This window comes from Spermophilus citellus, assembly GCF_964194105.1.
Source record: "Spermophilus citellus genome assembly, chromosome: 13".
Taxonomy (NCBI): domain Eukaryota; kingdom Metazoa; phylum Chordata; class Mammalia; order Rodentia; family Sciuridae; genus Spermophilus; species Spermophilus citellus.
This window is the reverse complement of record NC_138193.1, coordinates 7764494-7785044: the sequence shown is the minus strand read 5'-3', so window position 1 is coordinate 7785044 and position 20551 is coordinate 7764494. Positions and strand designations below refer to the sequence as shown.

The following is a 20551-nucleotide window of genomic DNA, read 5'->3' as shown; positions in this document are numbered from 1 at the left end:
AGGGATGAGGTAGTATAATTTTGTTTTGTTGATCAGAAGAACTGAGTTCATTTTCTTTACCTGAGGCATCGGGCTTTCTGTGGAGTATAATTGTCTCTTGGTATACACAGGAAATGGGTTCCAGGACCCCATGAATACCAAAATCCATGGATGCTCAAGTTCCTTATATAAAACTGGCATAGTATTTTCCTATAACTTATGTATATCGTCTCACAAACGTAAATCATCTCTAGATGACTTATAATGCCTAATGCAATGCCTAAAAAGTCCTTCACTCTCATGTAGTACTCAGCACATGGCCAATTCAGCATTGCTTTTTGGAAGTTTTTTGAAATCATTTTTTATATATTTTTTATCTGCAGAAGGTTGGATCATTGGATGTGGAACCCACAGACACAGAGGGCCAATCATAGTTAGGAAGACTGTACCAACACCCACCATCCAATGATGAGGCCTTTAAACTACGGCTTTGGAACCTTATCCATAACCTCTAGGGGAGCAGAATGCCACCACAAAGCTCCAGGTCACTAGCACCAAACCAAATTTGACAGACCCTCCCAAGTACTCCCCGTGAATCTTCCCATCCCTCCAAACTAGTGAAAAGTTGTGGATGATGGACTGCAACTCTATGCACTATATTCCCCCTGGATGACCTTGTTTTTCAAGGGACGTCTGGACCACATGGGATCTGACTGTAACCTACCTCTCTTCCATGAATCTGGCCTGTGTAGTACTGGAACACAGAGACACTGGGTTGCCACTGGCTCCCGTAAAACTCCAGGGATCCCATGCTCAGGGTATAGATGGAGCCCCTGGAGCTGGATGGCTCAGTGGCTGTGGGAGAGACATACTTTCCCTCTTCTCCAAACCCTTGCCTCTCCGGTCCCTTCCTGAGTCCTCTTTCTGACCCATTTCTATTAGACTCTTCCTCATGCTACCATTAGTTATGAATAATTTGCTCCTATTATTAGTTAAGATGCCATAGATTAAATATTTTTCCTCTTAGGTTCGTATGCTAAAGGCCTAACCTCAATAACTCAGAGTGAAACCTGACTTGGGACTAGGATTGTTACAGGTGTACTTAGCAAAGAAGAAGTCATTAAAGTACACCCCAACCCAATATTACTAGTGTCCTTATAAAAAAATGGATATTTGAACAGACACGCAAGGGGCATACACAGGTCAACATAAAGATGGAGATCAATGAGTCTCTGAACCAAGGAATGCTAAGAGATACACAGGTCTTTGAATTGGGCCAGTTCTAACCTATTGTAGATCTGTATTTCCTTCATATATATGTTTGGTTTCATTTTTGGAGGGGCTGGGGGTCAGACCCAGGGCCTGGCACTTGCCCGGCGAGGGCTCTACCTCTGCGCTCTTACCACATATTCAAGCCATGCCACATACCTGGACAAGCTGAATGCAGAAGCAAGCAGGAGAGTCTGGCTCTCCAGGTGTCTTCTATGGAGCTAAATATTAAGGAGAACTGCAGAAGTGTAAAGCCAAGCCACTCTTTTCACTAGTTGTTTGGTTTTAGAAAACATAGTTATTTTTCTTAAAAATAATTTATGATAACATATAATGGCCCTCATATTGGTATATTTAAATGATTTTTTTTTAGCTTCTCAGGTTTTTTTTTGATACTGGGTATTGAACTTGGGGTACTGGATCACTAAGCCACATCCCCAGCCCTATTTTGTATTTTATCTGGAGGCAGAGTCTTACTGAGTTGCTTGGTGCTTTGCTGTTGCTGAGGCTGGCTATGAACTTGAGATCCTCCTGCCTCAGCCTCCCGAGCCGCAGGGATTACAAGCATGAGCCATTGTGCCCAGCTTCTCAGTTTTTATTTTCACTACAGTAAATATCAATTAGGTGTAACCCACATTAACAAAAGCCCTTCATGATCTTTAATAACATTAAAGCATCCAAAAGGGATGTGGAGGGGAAGAAAAGGTTGGGAAACGCTCGTTTAGTTGACTTGAAATTGATTGCATTATGATTCTAAACATAGTTCTGATTCTACTTAATAATCCCCATCCATCCACATTGTAAAAAATAAGTCTAAGACAGATAGATAGATTGATTGATTTTTGCAGTGCTGGTGATGAAGCTAGGGCCTCAGGCTTACTGGGCAAGTGCTCTATACCACTGAGTTATACTCCCAGCAAAGATACATTTTTTTTGGCTTAAATAATCTAGATAATTATACCATATGTGTGGGGCTCGTACCATGAAGAATGGTTCTATTCAAAGGAGATCCCATTGCCTAACTTCTCTGTGGTTAGAGCAGAAGAGAGTGGATTAGGGGTGCATGAAATCTCTGTGCTTTGAAGGTATTTGCTTTGCTTTTTTTTCTTCCCACACCCCGCACTTTTGGTTCTATTTTAAGAACAGCTGTTCACAAGGCTCGTTTTCCCAACACATTTTAATGTGATTTTTCACACTCATAGTTTTCTGTTCTTGCAAATTCTGTCATGGATGATTCCACTGCCTATTGTGAAGCCACCTACAGTCCCTGCTTACAAGCATTATCAAATTTTATTACAAGAAGACATTATTTAAACTGCCTTTGCTGTGACGAAACATGCCAGATGTTTATTGTATTTATTAGCTGGATAATCGACACACATGGTATACAATTCAAAATGGAAAAAAGGAGACATGAAAATGAGTCTTCTCCCAGCTTCCGTGCTCCATCCAGTCCTCCCAGAACAGTTCTGCAGGCAAGGGCCTGCCTGGCCTTCCGAAGATGTTCTAGACTTCCAGCCCCAGGTGGCGTCATGAGGAAGGGTTCTGAGAAGTGCATTGCAAGGTGATTTCGTCCCTGTGCACTTGACAAATCTAGAGGGCACCGCTGGCCACACACTTAGGCTTTGTGGGAAAGCATCATATATGGTATAGCCTGGTGCTCTCAAGCCCTGTGACCAAAACAGCATGAGACTAAATCAAGCACAAGAGATAATGGCATAAGCAAGCAGGAAATGGCGGAGGCTGCTCCGGTGTATCGTGGTGTATTTATTGTTCTACGGGAAACTTTCATGTAAGGAGGACACTCCACAATAATGATAAAAAGCCTATTATAGAAAATGCATAAACCAGTTACAGTCATGTATTATCATTATCGAGAATTAGGCACTGTATACAAGTGCATATGCTGGGCTTTTATACGATGTTAGAATGGTTACCCTATCACCAAGAGACAGGAGTTTTTGAGCTTCATTTTAATCTTATGGGACCGCCATTTTGTATATGTGATCCATCATTAAACACTGTTCGGTGGTATGTGACTCTATAATGGACATGAGCTCTTTTATCAGAAACGGTGATAACAATTTTCATGTTATTCCTTTCACTTAACACTTGTCCTGGAGACTGGTCCCTATAAAGAGATGCTGCCCTACTGTTTACAAGCTGCATAGAATTTCGATGTATGGATGAATGATTTATTCGACTCTTTCCCATCTAAAGACATTGAGTTATCTCTCATCTTTTACTTCTGAAAACAATGCTTTAATATCTGTGTACCTTTGTGTATGACAAAAATATAAAACCATAACTTTCTGAATCAAAGGGTATGGAAGACAACGTCTCTTAGACTACAATTGTATCAGATAAATTCCTAAGTCACAGGTTACCAAGGAATCATGAGGAAGCTGGTGATATTGTGAAATAAATATTGGGTCTTCGTTGAGTTTCTTGGTAGACAGCTCCTAAAATCCTTGGAATCTCCAAGAATTGCTGGATGTTTTTTATATGTGAATGGGTTAACCGGTGGCTTTGGGGGATCCTTGGATGGCATCAGGTTGAAGGCTGGTTACAGGAAAGACTAGACTAAGGCAAAATTAGAAGCAAAGAACCAGGAAACATGAGCAGATTTTTAAGCAAATGTCTTGTGATTTAGGGCTGGTGATATGGCTCAGTTGGTAGAGTGCTTGCTTTGCATGCACAAGGCCCTGGGTTCAAACCCCAGCACCAAAAAAGAAAAAAAAAAGTTTTCCTGATTTGAAACCTATCTAGAGCCATTATTCTGGTCTTGGACACATTGTTCAACCTCTCTGGGCCTTGGTTTCCTTATCTATGCAACTTGATTATATTGCTTCCTTTTTTCCCCATTAGGATTCTTGTAGTACCATCTTCATGTCTTCAATTGACATTAACCTCCAACCTACTGAAACTTGGCTTCTGGCCCCATCACTCCTCTGTGACATATTTCAGAAGTGACCGAAACCATAATGTACAGAATGGACTCTCAGCAGCCACTGACCACTCCCCTAGAAATACACTAGCCATTGTCTCCCCCGCCCTCTCTCCTGGCTCTTTTTACCTTTCACTGAGAGCCCCCTTCTCAGCCAGCTGTATGGACACTGCCTCCCCTCCTGCCCCATGAACCTCCTGGAACTGACCTTTGACCCACTGCTGACAATCCTCACTCTCTTGCAAGCCCTCACTTACTCCACGGGTTCCTTTCATTATTTAACTCAAATGACCCCTACAGCCACAGCACCACCCTCCCTACTCTTCCCCTAAGGAAACTTGTCTACTTGGACGGCTGGTCCCCAGGCACTTCCCTTTCAAACAGGATTCATCCCCATCACACACACTTGCTTTTTATTTATTTATTATTTTTTTTTCTCTCTCTCTTCCTGATAATAACACCTTCAGATGACCCGACCAGAAGGCTAGGTCATCAATACCCAATCATGGATCAAAATTTCTATTGATTGCACAACTTTTAAAAATCTCACCTGTAGTCCTGGCTATGCAAAAGGCTAAGGCAGGGGGTGGGGGGATGTCACTTGAGAGCAGGAGCTGAAGGCCAGCCTGGGAACTTAGGGAGACCCCTGCTCAAAACGGAAAAAGAAGAAAAAAAAGGAAGGAAGAAAAAACAACAACAAAGGAACAACTCCTGTTAGTGGCTGGCAGCTGAATTTCTAGCAATTTGAGCGTCGTCTCCAATAGAGGTGGGCGCTCATCAAGGCACCTCTTAGGACTCCTGTCATGCCCCAACCTGGTGGTCCCGAAGGCATCCCAGGAGAAGGAGGCATGCAGCCCCAGGAGCTGAGGGCCCTCACAGGCACTCAAGGGGCTCTGGATACACACCCACAGCAACCCCTGGCTCCCACCTGAGCCCCAGGTGTATTTCTATACTCCATCTAGATTCGTCCATCAGAAACAAAGAACAGGCCATGTCTATCCCACATCCTTTAAATGACTTCCAAACTCTTGGCAGCACTCTGGAAACTGGCTTTCGTCCTTGGCCTAACAGGTGTTCATTAGCCCCTCCTGAAACTCACGGTGCACGCTGGATCTTTAAAGGCTCTGAGAAGTCCTTCGGTCAAGAGAACTGTTGACTTTGTTTCACCTGCGAAGTACCAGCCCACCTGCCCTTGACCTGGAGGGTCTGCTCCTGCGTATCTTGTGCAGCACCTTGTACACACTGCAGTCTGCTGCCCTGATTGGAAATGCTGGCCTGTGGGACAAAGTGCCCTAGAGTGGTACATACGGTTCCCCATGTCCTGACCATCCTGCTCCTCCTAGCCTCATCCCTGGCCCTTGCAGTACTGAACTACATGCCAGGTCCCGAATAGACCCAGAGGTGTCACAGGGCCTCTGTGTTCCTTGTGTGCCACCCAGCTGGCTACCTCTTGCCCATCTGTCAAGGCTCAGGTCAGATAGCATTCCTTTCAGGGTTCTGTTGGGGGTGGGGTGTTGATGACCCTCGTTATCTTTGGGTTCCTCCAACCATGGGTTTGACCAACCATGATTGAAAATATTTTTTTAAATTACTTCCATACTGAATACATATAAACTTCTATTTCCTTGTTATTTAGTCCCTAAACACTGAAGTTTAACAATTACACAATTAAACTGTACTTCATACAATAGCATTTTTTATGTATTAGGTATTGTAAGTAATCAAGAGATGAAGTATGCAGGTGCGGGGGTGTAGATAATACACAAATACTATACCGCTGTACATAAGAGACTTGCATATCAGCAAATGTTGGAATTTATGGGGTCCTGGAACCAGTCCCCTACAGAGACTGGGGGACATTGTACACACACACACACACACACACACACACACACACACACAGAGGCTCACAGGATTATGAAAAAATGACAAGTCCCAAGATCTGCAGAGTTAAGTCAGCAAGCTGGAAACCCATGAGAACTGATGTTTAGTTCTAGTCCAAGTTCAAAAGCCTGAAACTAGCAGAACTGATGAGGTAGCTCCCATCTAAAGACTGGCAGGCTCAGGACTCAGGATGAGCTGATGCTTCACTTTGAGTCTGAAGGCAGGAAAAGTCCAATGTCCCAGCTTGAAGGCAGTCAGGCAGAAGAATTCTTGTTCACTCAGGGCAGGTCAGCCTTAGCTCCTTTTGGCCTTCAACCGAGTGAGGCCCATCCACACTGTGAAGAGCCACTTGCTTTACGCAATCTACCAATTCCAAAGTGAATCTCATCCCAACACACCCTCACAGAAGCACCAGAATCATATTTAACCACACATCTGGGCAGCCTGTGGCCCAATCAAGTTAACACATAAAACTAACCATCTCAGACCCTCAAGTTGGGTTAAGAGCTTTCCTGGGTCTTCAGACTTCCTACATATACACTTACCACATCTTGTTTTTCTCCTCATCATCTTAATCATCTTTATGTGTCTAGTCAGTAGCATTTCTGTGCAATAAACCAATGTGTAATCAATCTCCAGAACTTATTCATCTCACAAGAATGGAACTCTCTACCCATTAAAAAACTATTTCCCATTTCCTCCTCCTTCTAGCTCCAGTAAACTACCATTCTACTTTCTGTCAATAAGAGTTTGACTACTTTCTGACTTTTGTGACTGGCTTATAGCGCTTGGCATAGTGTCCTCAAGTTTAATCTGTGCTATAGCATGTGTCAGAATTTCCTTCTTTTAAAGGCTGTATACTATTTCATGGTATATATATACAACACTTGGTTTATCCAATCATCTATCTATGGGTACTTGAATTGCATTCACCTTTTGGCTATTGTGAACCAAGCTGCTGTGAACGTGGGGGAATGTTTTTTTGAGAACTTGTTTTCAGTTCTTTCAGATACATGTTTACAAATGAGATATACTTTCTTATCTTAACCCTGATCAGCACTGTTTGGGATTCCATCTTCTCCCACTTGGCTCCCTCCCTCTGGTCATGCTAGACCTTAAGTTCTGTAAGGATTACACTGAAACTTACTCATCTTGGTGGCACTGTGAGGATGAATCACTTAGCGAATAACAAGGTCCTTCTTAATAGCTTCCTCTTGGCTGCCTTATACCATCTAATCACTAGGAACAGGACTCTATACAGAGAGTGTTTAATCTCAAAATAGCCCTAAATTCCAGAATTGGGCACATATTCTTCATTTCAAAGTTCAGAATTCTGGGTACACCAGGGGGAAAACCAGATTCTAACTAAAACCAGGAATAAGGCAGATGTTTTATTAAACTGTGCTGGGAAAGAATTAATGAGAAACATTATACATTCATTTTTACTCTCTTTAAAAATTAGCTCTAAATGTGATGGCATTGAGCATTGACAATACTCTTTCTAGAGTTATAATTTGAGGGAGGAGTTGGTCAGGCTGGGAATCAAACCCAGGCCTCACATATATAATTTGTTTTTATTTTTAAAAGTTGGATTTTAAAACTAACTCAAAGACTGTACTAGAAAATCATGCTAATAGTCTTTTAATTTTGTGTACACTTTGGGATACAGCGGGTGTCAGTCCGCCTTAATTTTAGGATCCGTTTTAGAACTGAAATTAGAACGAATGGACCTAAACATCTAAAGCAAAGGAGCATTGTGAGACTGAATTGAAATTCTTTTACAGTGGTGCATATGATTTTTCACCTCCCCCTCTAGATCTCATGAGGATTAAATAACCAAGCTATAGGTTCAGGGTCCAAATGGCAGAGGTGTTGGAAATGATGAGATGTACCTTGGTAGACTATTTAGCCATCAGTGAAATAATCCACCAAGTGGATTAATCCAGTGCATTGTGGATTAATCCACTGATGAGGTCAGAGTTCCCCCTCTGCACCCTGCTGCATTGGGGAACATGCTTACAACCTGCAGGTGGGACACATTCCAGATCCACACCATACCAAGAATCTTAAATGCCTTGTCTGTAATCTGTCCCGTGGAGTCTCACTGAGGTTGGTTGGACATACAGTATTTGGCTTCCAGGAAGAACTAAAGCCTATTTCTTTCTCAAGGGTTTTCTAAACACTGGTGGCTGGAACAGCCACTGTCCGTGCTTGGCTTTGTGGCACTGTGAACGGGCTTTAATCGGATTACTCATTTTGCCACTCCTTGCCTTAAATCGTGTAGCATTTTTGCCCACCTCTTTGGGCCCCTCTGGTTTCCAGCACAATAGGAAAGCAAGCTGGTACAAGAAGCCGGGCATCCCACACACTTTCCTCTGGTTGCCTGCGCCAGGAATCCTTGCCTGAGCAACACAAGCTAAAGTGCTGGTTTTGGACACTGCCACCAATTCGCAGCATATGTGACATGTTTGCCAGAGATTAGAAGTCAAAGTAGACTTCAAAAGGCATTGCCCTAATAAATCTAGCAGGTAGAGTTCCAACATTCCCAGTAAGACCTACTGAGGGACAGGTGCTAGAGGAGACGTTTGATTAAAATATGACACTTGATTCAACTGGACTCAATTTCAGTTTAACCCTCTCCTCCCCCCCTGCCTGGAGATCACTCACGGACCCTTCGGAAGCACAGAAGAAAGAACAATTCATTCTGTGGCTCTCCGGGGCTGTCTGCAGGGCCAGACAACATGTCCTTGTTATTGTCAAGACTGTGAAAGGAAACGTCTGTTTCCAGTAAAAAGTCAACCAGTTCTCAGACTTTCTAGGGTTTCTTCTAGGTGGCAAACCTTCCTCTCTGGCCTCACCCGAATTCCATTTGGGAGAAAAACCTCTCTGGCTCCCGCCTCCTGCTCTGAATCTGATTCTGATCTGAGCTGAGGTCAGCAAACTGCTTTCCTGTGCCCCGACCTTGGTGTGACCCCGAAGTCTGGGTCCTGCCTCCTTCTGGATTGCCAACTTTGCTTCCAGCTCTGGCTGAGTGTACCTAGTAACCAAACTGGGGCCCCTGGTGTTCCTGATCCTCTGCCAGATCCCTTCATTCCCGTGAACTTGGCATAAGCCCTGGTGGAGGAACCGGGCATGAGTCGGCTTGCTCTCCTGGCACAGACCCTGGGGCGGGTTCCCAGGCACCAACCATGGGGGTAACAAAGCATGGAGAAGTGCAGCCCCCTGCTTTTCCAGTCTGATTCACACAGGGAGTCACCCGAGGCCCTGAGAGGCCCCAGGATGGGTTTCCTATCGCTGTCTCTCACACCTCTTTGTGGAGCAAAGAGACTCGTGTCAGGCCCTTGGAACAGCCATATCGCATTATTTACTCTTCATCAGAAATAGGACTCTCTACAGCCATACATAGATTTCAACAGGCGCCAAATTACCTTCACGATCCTATTGAACAGAAGTTTTAAATTAACCACCAAAGTGTGTGTGTGTGGGGAGGGGGCTTGGCTAGAAGCCAGCACACCCCCGCCCTTTCCCTATCTGGCTATCTTCCTGGGCTCGGGGTGCCAGCCACGGCCTCACCTGGAATGGCTGGAGCCAAGTAGCGGTCTCAGGGGTAAGCTCTTAGGGGTGACATCATCTTCCTCTTGAAGCCATTCCTGACATCCGGGAACTGGCAGGTGAATCATCCATTGCTTTGTCTGAGCACAGACCTTAACTAAGCAAGTGCGGACTCCTGGCAGGGTTCCCAAACGCGAGCTTCCTTGGACACGCTCTCACCAGGGTCCTTCTTTCTCTCGCTTTGCTTTTCCCCTGAACAGTCTTCCTTTGTACCTGTAGGAGCTGTTCCACCCAGCAGGCCACAGAGGCACCTTCTCTATGTCTGAAAACCTATTGCACACCTCAGCCCTTCCTACCACCCACCCCCCTAGCTTTCTTGCCCCACAGAGAGAGCCCTGGGCTCCTGGTAGCTGCCTTCATTCTGTCTTGCCTCCTCCACCTGATGGCACCATGTTGGATGTGAAAATGTCCGACACTGCTTCTGCTCCCGGAGTTATCAGATGGAAAGGGAAGGAAATTAATCTTCCAGGACCCTGAGTCTAAATCCATTCTGGTCTCACTTTCTCATACCCCAAATGCTACCCTATCAGCAGTCAAAAAATAAAAAAGAAATAGAAAAAAAAATGTGGAATGGTAATAATGAAAGATTGGTCCTCTAAACTCCACATACCAGAATGAGGAACAGATGTGTGTTAGTCAGCTTTCCATGACTGTAACAAAATACGTGAGCAAATCAACTTATAAAGAGAGAGGGTTTATTTTGGCTCAGAGTTTTGGAGGTTTCAGTCCATGACTGATTCGCCCTTTGGCTTTGGGCCTATGGCAAGCCAGCTGATCATGGCAGGAAGCATGTAGTGGAGCAGAGTTGCTCACCCTGTGGCCTAGATAAAAGAAAGAGGAAGAGGAGGGGGTTGAGTTCCCCAAATGCCCTTTTATGCTTGTTTACAATGACATAAGGGCCTCCCACTCTTAAAGTTCCCAATAGTGCCAAGCTACAGGCCAAGCCTTAAACACAAGGGTTTTGGGGAGACATTCCAGATCCAAATCATTGCAGGTGAGTTTCCATTCACTGACTAACAGCCTGATTAGTTCCACCCCAGCCAGGACCTGCTGCCTTCTCCCCTGTGCATGTCCTATGCAAATGACCAAAATAAACGCAACTGCCCTCTGCAAACTCGACCGGTGGGTAAATGTGCCTCTCATAAAACAAAGGCCGTGTTTCTGCAAATGCCAAAGTGCTGGTTCCAGTCTGGATTGGAAATGCTATAAGACAGCCTGCAGATGATTAAGTCACGGGATCAAGAGACTTGGAAATCCCCACGGTCGTCTCCTTGGGCGTGGATGGTGACAGTTAAGCAAAGTGTACATCTGTTAGCCTGGCCTACTTTGGGGAATGATTGTACCTCGACAAGATGAGTGAATGAAGGAACTACACTCATTTCCCAAACCGAGTAAGCCCACCTTACTTAGCACAGGTGTGGTGAAGGGAGATAGGAATGGGCTCCATCGGATGCTCCCTCCTTACAAGGTGGAGTTTCCTCTGCAAAAGCAGAGCTGTAGAATTGAAAGACACAAATTCATGTCCCCAAAATAAAGACTAGGGTCCATTTGCAGGCGGGGGTCATCAAAGAAGACCCTCAATGTGTCTGAGGTGGGATAAGGCACAGGTTGGGGTTGCCAGGAGTGAGTCAGGAGAAGCAGCCCTGCCCTAATGAGGCGAGTCTAGACTCTGGGAGGCAGATGCTTGATCCCATTCTCTGCTCCTCACAGCACCTGCAGGTGCTACAACCTGGGGGTCCCTTCTCTTATTGCAGGAACAGTAATTCCTAAGTCCACATCTGCTGCCTTCTCGAAGCTCAAGCCCTCCACCTTTCCTTTTATTTATTTATTATTGTGGTTCCGGAGATCCAACTCAGGGATGCTAGGCAAGTGTTCTATCACTGAGCTAACACCCCCAGTCTTTAACTTTGCTTTCATCCAAATTGTTTGCAAAGTAATTGACACTACAGAGCCCCGAGAGCTGAACTGCCCGAGTGGGAAATGGATCTGATTGATTTGATGCAAGTAGGGTCGCATGCCCTTGTATGGCAGCCTTAGGTTGGTTTGGCCATTTTCAGGAAATCTAAATTAAATTTGGTAAATAGTCACCAAATTGCAAAATGCTGCCAACACAGAAACAAACCTCTCAATCCTTGCCCATAAAGAGCCCACATTCATCCCTCGGTTGTTATAAATTAGGGAGAGAGAGAGCACAAAATCGCCAAAAACAAGGATGGATGGCTACCCCACATGGCCTCTGTGGTGGAGGTAGTTTATCTGGTCTAAAGGAAAAGAGTTTTCCAGACAGGACAGAGAAAGGAAAGACTCCAAATGTTCCAGGACGAAGGGCTGAGGCTGTGGCTCAGTGGCAGAATGCATGCTTAGCATGCTCCAAGCCCCGGGTTCAATCTCCAGCAAAAAAAAAAGCTCAACAATGAAAGGCATCTTCCTTCATTGTCATTGGCCACAGGCAGAACAGGTGGGAGCAAAGAGAATGAGCAGAAAGGAGCGGGACTCAGGATTTCAAGCTGTGCTCCTCTGACTTGGTCACTTTCCAAATATATTCTTATAAAAAAGAAAATATCTCAAGTACTTTCTTCATCTGCCTTTAGCAAGACCTAGAAATGCAAGGAACCAAGAGCAATACAGCATCAAAGGAGACAGAAATTCAGATCCAACAGAGTGGGAGAAGGATCTGAGTCCCTGTTCACAAGGCCAGGGAACTAGGCTACCTTGAGGCCAAGTGCAAAATGGAAATATAATTTCCCACTGTGAAGAAGAAGGCAAAAGAGAAAAGAAAAGGAAAAAAAATAGAAGATCCTTTTGAGTTTAAAGATAACTAAACAAATGTTTCAGATATCTGACAGTTCTTTGCACTGGGGCCCCCTCTATCCCTCTAGGGAAGTGGGTGACTAATTTGAGACAATTCTAGAGTAACCGCTCAGTATTCTCAAATGATGCAGAAAATTCCAGAAATATTTGTGCAGTTAGGATGGCCTAGAATTTTTAATTAAAAAAAAACAATTGGCAAATAATACTTGCAGGAGTTGCTGAAGGTTAGACATTTTAGAAAATCTTACCCTGGTATTTCAATAGTCATCTACTATTGCAGTGATGTAGAAAGAAGCTTGATGGTTCCAGAAATCTCTGTCATGACTCTTAGTTCTAATTTTAAAGCACATTCTGAAATAGGCAAAAAAAAAAAAAAGTCTTAAATGTGGTCTCTGGAAGAACTTAAAGCATAGCTTTACATCACACACAAATCTGCATCACAGTGCAGAGGAACACGTTCTAGAAGATGAGCAATTGCCAATAAGCCATAATAATGGTTTGGGAGGGCTGGGTTATAACTCAGTGGTAGAGTGCTTGCCTAGCCTGTGTAGGTCGCTGAGTTCGATTGTCAGCACTGCACATAAATCAATAAAATAAAGGTCCATTGACAACTAAAAAGTATTTTTTTAAAAAAATGGCTTGGGAAAAACCAGCTAATTTGAAATAAATCTTGAAAGAAGGAAGAGAGGTAGTAAGACCTTTATATCACAGGTGAGGGTAGGAAGATATAAAAAGGTGACGAGATTTACCTGTGGCTACACACACATTAAAATTTCATTTTAAATGTCCTTTAAAGCCCATGTGTTCAAATTTGGGCCCCAGCTTGGTGCTGTGGGGAGATTGTGGAACTTTTAGGAGGTGAGCCCTAGTGGGAGGTCTTTGGGGTCACAGGGAGAAGGCATTTGAGGGTGATAGTGGGTCCTCAGACCCCTACTCTCATTCTGTGTGTCTTTTGTTCCCTGACCATAATATGCTGCTTCACCATAGACTCCAAACAATAGGGCCACCAATCATGGACTGGAACCTCCAAAAGAGTGAGCCAAAGTCAACTTTTGTTGGATCATCTCGGGCATTTTTTAGAGTGATACAAAGCTGACACCACTCTGGAGGAGCTCCTGGTCTTCAGCTCAGCCCCCTGTCCCCTCCAGCCAGCCTGGCCCAAGCCTTTACCTAGCTGGACATTCGGTTTTCTGCTAATGACCTTGATCAAAGCAGAAATAGTACCAAAAACCTCGGCAGTAGAGAAAGAGTCGGAGATTTTAACACTGCAGCGTAGACTCATATAGTTAAGAGGAACAGAATTCAGGGCGGTTCAGACAAACATTCTGAGGAACCAGTGAGGCATGAAACTCTATTTCAGGGATGCCAGAAGAAGCATCAGAAGGAACAGGTAAAAAGGGTTTTCAGATATCTTAGAGAAGCAAAAGCAGGATTTAGCCAGGTGGGCAGTGACCTGAGACAGTCGCACTTCTTTTAAGTGGATTTTGAAATTGTTGACAAAGGATAAAAGGGTGTAGAACTGACAAGTCAGGCAAGCAGAGAAATGAATGGATGATTATACAAAAGGACTGAAATCAGCATAGGGATCTCAGTATGGACAATCATTTGGGTCAATTTAAAAAAAAAAAAAGTCTCAAACAAGATACAAGAAGCAGATTCAGGGTCTACGTTAGAAAAAGTTTTCATCTGAAAGAGCCGGGGCACATTTAGTGACTGAAATGAACTGTGGGTGTCAACTGGCTCCATTTCATTGGTCCTTCAGCCACTCAATGGAGGCTTTCTAAATGAGGTATCAAAGCCACAGTGGAAACTCAGTGTCCAATGCTCCAAGTCGGCTCTAACCACCCATGGGAAACTCAGAATCATAGAGTTGTTTGTGGATTTGGCTCCAAGTCAGACATGTTTTGAAGCTTTCAACACTGACTATTTGCATCCATTAAATCAACTCTTGAAAAAGAGAGAGCAAACAAATGGGATATGGAAACTTTGCGTCTCAGCAGAGAGCCAAGTCTTTTTTTTTTCCCCCCTCCTAACCAGAGACCAGCAGAAGGGAAAGGGAAAGAGTTTGCTTTTCCCGGAGAGCTGAATTTTTCCTGAAAGTCGGGCAGGCCAAGGGGAAAAGCTTGGATTCTATAAGATCTCACTATAAGGAGGTCAGCTTCCTCCCATTTGCGGGAGGAGGACTTTGGGTCTCCTGGTTTGCACAAGCTCTGGGGACCCTGAGCTTGTGGGCTTCTAGGACCCTGAGCTTCTAGGCAGTGGGCACCCTGCCTAGAGAGTCCTGTGGCATTTTTCCTGCTTGATTCAAGCAAAAACTGTTCTTTTAGAAAGAGTGGGTCCAGCCTACTTGCACACCACCCTCTGGTGCCATGTTGCACCAAGGCACGCAGAGACCTGCCTCCTGACCCGGGTGCAGGGAGGGGTGTGCCTTGACGACTTACTGTCCCTTCCTCCCAGCTTTTATGATCTTAAGACCTTACCTTCCAACCATGTGAGGTAATTAAAAACGATTAGCTCTGAATCAGGGGCGAATCATCCACCAGTTTCCTGCCTGGGGGTTGAGTGGGAGGAAACGCTGGGGTGAAACCTCTGAGACCAAAATCTTCATGGCAATGGTCAGTGAGGGTAGCCCCCCAAAGGGAGGTCTGCCCCCCCCCCGGTCCTGTTTCTATGTGTACCATTTCTTCCCAGTGATGACGAGGTCGTCCCAGTCCGCCTGGGGTGATCAACATCTGTGCAAGGACACCCTGGCCCTAATCTCTGGAGAAGGTGGGCCAGGCCGCCAGCCTCCCTCAGGCAGCGACCCCGCCACAAGGTGGCAGCCGCGAGCAGCACGGACGGTAGCTCCGCCTTTGCCCTGGGTTCTAGCCATCAATTTAATTGCAGCGTTTGGATCTCGTAGACCGTGCGCCGAAACGTTTTCCTTTGTAAGGTGTCTACCTTGAGTTTCCCTCCTATGAAGTAATGGACAGAATAAGTAATCCATGAATTGGAGTTCAGAGTCCCTGAGTTCCAGGAACTTTTTATCTTGACTCCTTCCCCTGCTTCTGCAACTGACACCTTCCAGGTTTATGGTAACTTACCGGGCCCTGAGTTGGAATCCCCAAAGGGTGTTTGACCTCAGAGCCCTCCCAATCATCAGAATCACCTGGCGGGCAGGTGAAGGCAGGTGCGCCTGGGAATGCGCACTTCTGACAAGCTTCCAGGGTATCCTGGGGCTGCGGGTGGAAACCGGCTTTCAGAGCCGCAGGCTACATGTCGTCCCTCCCTCTTTCCCAGCTACGTGACTTAACCTCCATAAGCGACAGGCTAGCGAGAAGTTCCAAGGCGTGTTTGTTGGTGAAAGAATTAGAGGAGAATTGAAATAAATGTTGGGGGAGTGATATTGCCTAAATAACATTGTTGGATTGTGTGCATGTGTGAATATGTGACAATAAATCCCATCAATATGTACAACTATAACGCACCAATTTTTAAATGGGGGAGGGGGATTTGAATAACCTATTGCAATCACGGCTGGGGCCAGGAAACTAGTTTGTTTTGGTTTGGTTTTTTCCCCTTCCATGAACTAACCTTTAACCTAGAGCAGATTTCCTCCCCCCCCCCCAAAGAAGTCAAAGTTTTATCTTTAGAAGAGGACCTAAGCTGTAATCCTTCCTTCCTATGAGAATGAAGTCCATTTCCTTCTTTTTCTGGAATCATTTTCCCTTTATCCTGAACTAGAGTAAATATTTACTGAGACCTACTGTGTGCCAAATATCGAGCTGTTGGTGCTAAGAGGTTTATATACATGAATTCAAAAGATCACCACGGCCATTTTACAAAGTATATGTCATGAAGCTAATTTACAAATGAGCAACCCCTAGGGTTAGGGAAGTTTGGGGGGTACCCAAGGTTACAGAGGTGGTCGGAAGTAATATAGGTATTACTTCAAGACCTGACTTCAAGGGATCAACATTTAAAGAGTATCACATTTTCTGGAATACTCCTTCTGCTACAATATGAAATAATCCCAAAAATGGAAGACCTATCACAAGCAATTCTTCTAATGATCCGTCCATTCATACACACATTTTACTAAGCACATATGATGTGCTGTGCATTATAATTAAGTCCTGGGAATAGTGTGGTGCACATATAAAACTTTTCAAAACACATTTTCTCAGATTGTCTCATGAAAATATCTTCTTAATGGTTTGTCCTTTGAATTGTTCACATGAGCACATGTTACTAAACCAAGACATTGTATACCCTCTTCCTGTTTCTGGAAAACTTCCATTGATATTTTTTAACCTAAGTCTAACAAATATGTTTTCTATTTTAATTAAAGAAGAATGTGTTGCTGTTATTTTATTTTATTTTTGGAACAGATAATGCATTTTCATAACTCAAAAGTCACAAGAAACAAAAGTGTAATAGAATCAATATCAGTCTCTTTCCCCCATCCCCAGCCCCCAAGCCCCAGAGGAAACTACTTCATATGTTGTTTTTCCTTTCTTCTCTTTGTTCAAACACAAATGGTAGTTACAATCTATGAATTGTTCTCTACTTTTTCTTAGTTGGTACATCTTGGAGATGATGCCAAATCACTAAATGCAGTTACCTCCTCGTTTTTAACATCTACATGCTTAAATAATTCTAAAATGTACCATACTGTGTTTAAACTAGTCCCTTGTTGATGAACATATCATATGGCCCAATATTTTGCTATTAGAAACAATTCTACAGTGACTACTCTTGTATGTATATCATTTTACACATGAGCAAGTATACCCACAAGATAATTTCCTGTAAGGGGAAATGCTGGGAATTGAAAATAGTATGTGCATTTGTAACAGAAAAACTTTTTTTTCATTATGGAATTTTTCAAGCATTACAAAGGAAAGAATAGTACAATGAACCCTCCCATCCCTCATCAAGCTTCAATGATTGCCAGTAATCCATGGCTGATACTATTTCACATGCATATATTGGCCCCATCCATTTCCCCCATCTCAATTTATTTTGAATCAATCCCAGACATAATGTTATTCCACTGGTAAATATTTTGGCACTGTTCCTGAAAAATAAGGCCTTAAAAAAAAGATGTGTATATAATTTCTTCGTGACACTTAAAGTAAACTAATAATTTAGTAGTACCTTCAAATATCCTGTTAATGTCACATTTTCCCAGATTGTCTCATAAAAGTTTCCTTTTTTAATGGTTTGTTCTTTTGATCAGAATCCAAATGAGTTCCATATATTGTAGATGGTTAGGCCTTTTTTTTTTTTTCAAATCTATTGGCTTCTCCCTCTATTGCTTTTTCTTTTTCTTTTTGCAGCATGTTGTAGAAACTCGGTAAGTTTGTTTCCAGAGACTAGATTTTGCAGACTATATCCCTATAGAGTCATTTAAAATATTTCTAGGAGCAACAGAGAAACACAAAATTAAATTGTAGAATTTCTTAATAGTAAAGAGAATATAACACAGCAAAAATCTGTCTGGTAGTCAAAGCAGTTACTAGAAGAAAAATTGTAGAACTAATTAACTATGCGATAAAAATAAGATCAAAATAAATAAACACAACTCAGAAAGATGTAAAAAGTAAGACAAAAGAAAGCAGAAGAAAAATGCAGAAATCATGTTTCATCACTTTGTAAACCTGTTTTTACAAACTGGACCTTAAGACTCATCATTTGATAACTAGAGGATCGTTTTGTCTTTGCAGCTATAGAAACAGACAATAAATAAATCTAAATAGTTGTCAACAACACACTTCATTCTGAATTTCAAGATATTGATCTGCTTTGACTATCAGTGAGAATTCAGGTGGAGTGCTGGTTACTTGGATTTCTGGTTAGATACCTCCTAGTTCAGGGAATAGGAGGTGGGGTTGTAGAGAGGGCTAGGCTCTTCCACATTCAAGGCTGGTTGGCTCCTGTCTGTGTGGCAAGCCTCAGCCCTCTGGGAGTCACCTGAGTGACTGAAGGGAGGTGGGGGCATTTCTCATCCTGTCAAGTGCCTGCAAGGTCTTGCCATGTGACAGACTCCAAATCTCAGCAGGTATAAAAACTGAATAGTGCCCATCCGCCTTGCCTTGAACAAATCTTTGTAAGCTGAAACTTCCTCACCATAAAACTGGAGTAATAATCCTTACCTAAAAGGTCTCTGGCAGAGACCAGGAAGAGCTCAGTAAGTGGCAGCTATACCAGGACGCCCTTGACTCTCATAGGTAGCACAGGATGGAGTAGCAACCCAAAGAAAGCCAACAAATAGCTCTTCCTGGCTTTTCTGAAAAATGTCTGACCCTGAGCTTCCCTCAAGGTTAAAATACCATTCTCGCCCACCAAACTACCACGCTTTGGCTGCTACTTGTTTATCTTCACGTGTCTGCTTGGGGAAGGACCCCTGCCCAAGAGCAAACATTCTGATCGCGATGTCCCCTTTCCCATGCATGGGACTCTGTCCATGCAGCCTCTGGGGCATTATTGAACAGTGCCACCTCTCCCCCACCGAGGATGGGCTTCTTGCAGAGGACTAGGATTTTTAGTGTGGAAGGCACCTTCCCTCTTCACTTTTGTTTCCCGGTCTTGGAGGGGGAGGCAAAGAGCTAAAAAGCCTTCGACTTGGAGTGTTGGGGTAGGAGCTTCCCTTAATACTTTCCCCAATGGAACAAAAGAACCATCCTCCATTCTTCTTCGTCATCTCGAGTCCCTTTTGTGACGGACGGAGGCAGGCGTCATCAGAAGAGGGCAGAGAAAAGCCCACCGTGCAGATGCGTGCCAGGCGCGCGCGCTTACTGCTTTCCTCAAAACTAAGAAGTGGCCGCAGCCAGCCTCCGGTTCCCGAGAAGCTGGGACAGTCGTGGGTGACCTGCCGCGGGACCCTCACCCTAAACTCTCCCCTGGAGCCCAGGAGTGGGGCAAAGCTCGGTAAACACCGTGCGCCGAAGAACGCGGGAGAGCGAAGGTGGGATTAAGCAAAACAAAGGATCGGGGCGTTGAGCGCTGAATCCCGGCGCCGCGATCGGGAGGCCGAGGGGCGCCCGCCCCCCGCGCCCCGCGCCGGGTGCCAGCGCGCCGAGCCCGCGCCGCCCGCGCTCCAAGGCGCGCGTCTCCTTATATGGTCAAATGACACAGCGGGGGTTCTCTAGGGCGGAGCGCCTCCGCTCCACTCTGCAGGCTGAAAGCGGCCGCCACCGACCGCCGCTCGATCGCCTGCCCGCCCGCCCCGTCCGGGAGCCCCTCGCCGGTGCCGCGCCGTGAGTACCTCCGCCCGGAGCCGCCCGCGACCCAGACCCGAGCGCCTGGCCCGCGGAGGCTCCGGCAGAGTCCAGCTGAACCCGGGGGAGGTGGGGAGAGGAAACGTGGAGGGGACACCCCGGGACAAGGATCCGAACCTTAAGGGAGGGACCCGGGGGAGAGGGGCAGAGATCCCAGAGAGAAGGGAGGCGAACTGTGGAGGGGAGACCACGAGTGGGGACCTGAAACGTGGGGGAGGGACCCTGGTGAAAGAAGACCCCGGGGAGAGGGGAGACGAATAGTGGGGGCGAAGGGTGAAAATTACTGGGCGAGGGGACCCGAGCGGTAGGGCAGAGACCCCGGATACCAGGGAGCTGAATCTTGGGGAGGAGAGACACGGGACGGGGGACCTGAACAATGCGGGAGAGACCCCTGGGAAAGGGGAGCAGAACCGTTGGAGAGGAAAGGCTCTCAGGAAAGGGGGCCTTGGGGAGAGGGCAGAACCGTGGAGGGGACCCCGAGTCCTGGGACCCGGCATGGGGCGGGGGTGACCTCACGGACCTGGATACCTGAAACACTCAAAAGCTCGCGTCCTCATTAGGTGGGTCACCACCAGGTGGCACGGAAGGGCAGAATCACCCAAGGGTGAGCCCGGGGCAAACTCTGGCGGCGGGTCCAGCCGCTGACCCCCGGAGGGAAAGCAGCAACTGTCCAAGCTCTCGGCACTCAGGCCGGACGCCGGAGGGGATTGCCTGCCTGGGCAGGCAGGTCTGCGCGCAAGTGACCCAGGCATTTCCCTTCTATAGACAGAGGCGGAGTTTGCCTTGT

At 45.3% G+C, this 20551-nt stretch overlaps 1 protein-coding gene across 4 annotated transcripts in view; it reads left to right on the top strand.

The window, feature by feature from the left end:
- Positions 1–20551, top strand: part of FHL2 (four and a half LIM domains 2) — a 70872-nt gene that overhangs the window by 13616 nt on the left and 36705 nt on the right. Inside the window, exon 1 of one of the 4 annotated variants that reach the window (XM_081264135.1) lies at positions 19295–19414. The exons of 1 other annotated variant lie outside the window; for it this stretch is intronic. The gene's annotated coding sequence lies outside the window, so the exon portion shown is untranslated. Of the gene's footprint in view, positions 1–19294; positions 19415–19588; positions 19834–20551 lie in introns of those variants that run through there. 2 more of the 4 variants (XM_081264133.1, XM_081264136.1) reach the window with 2 other exon arrangements.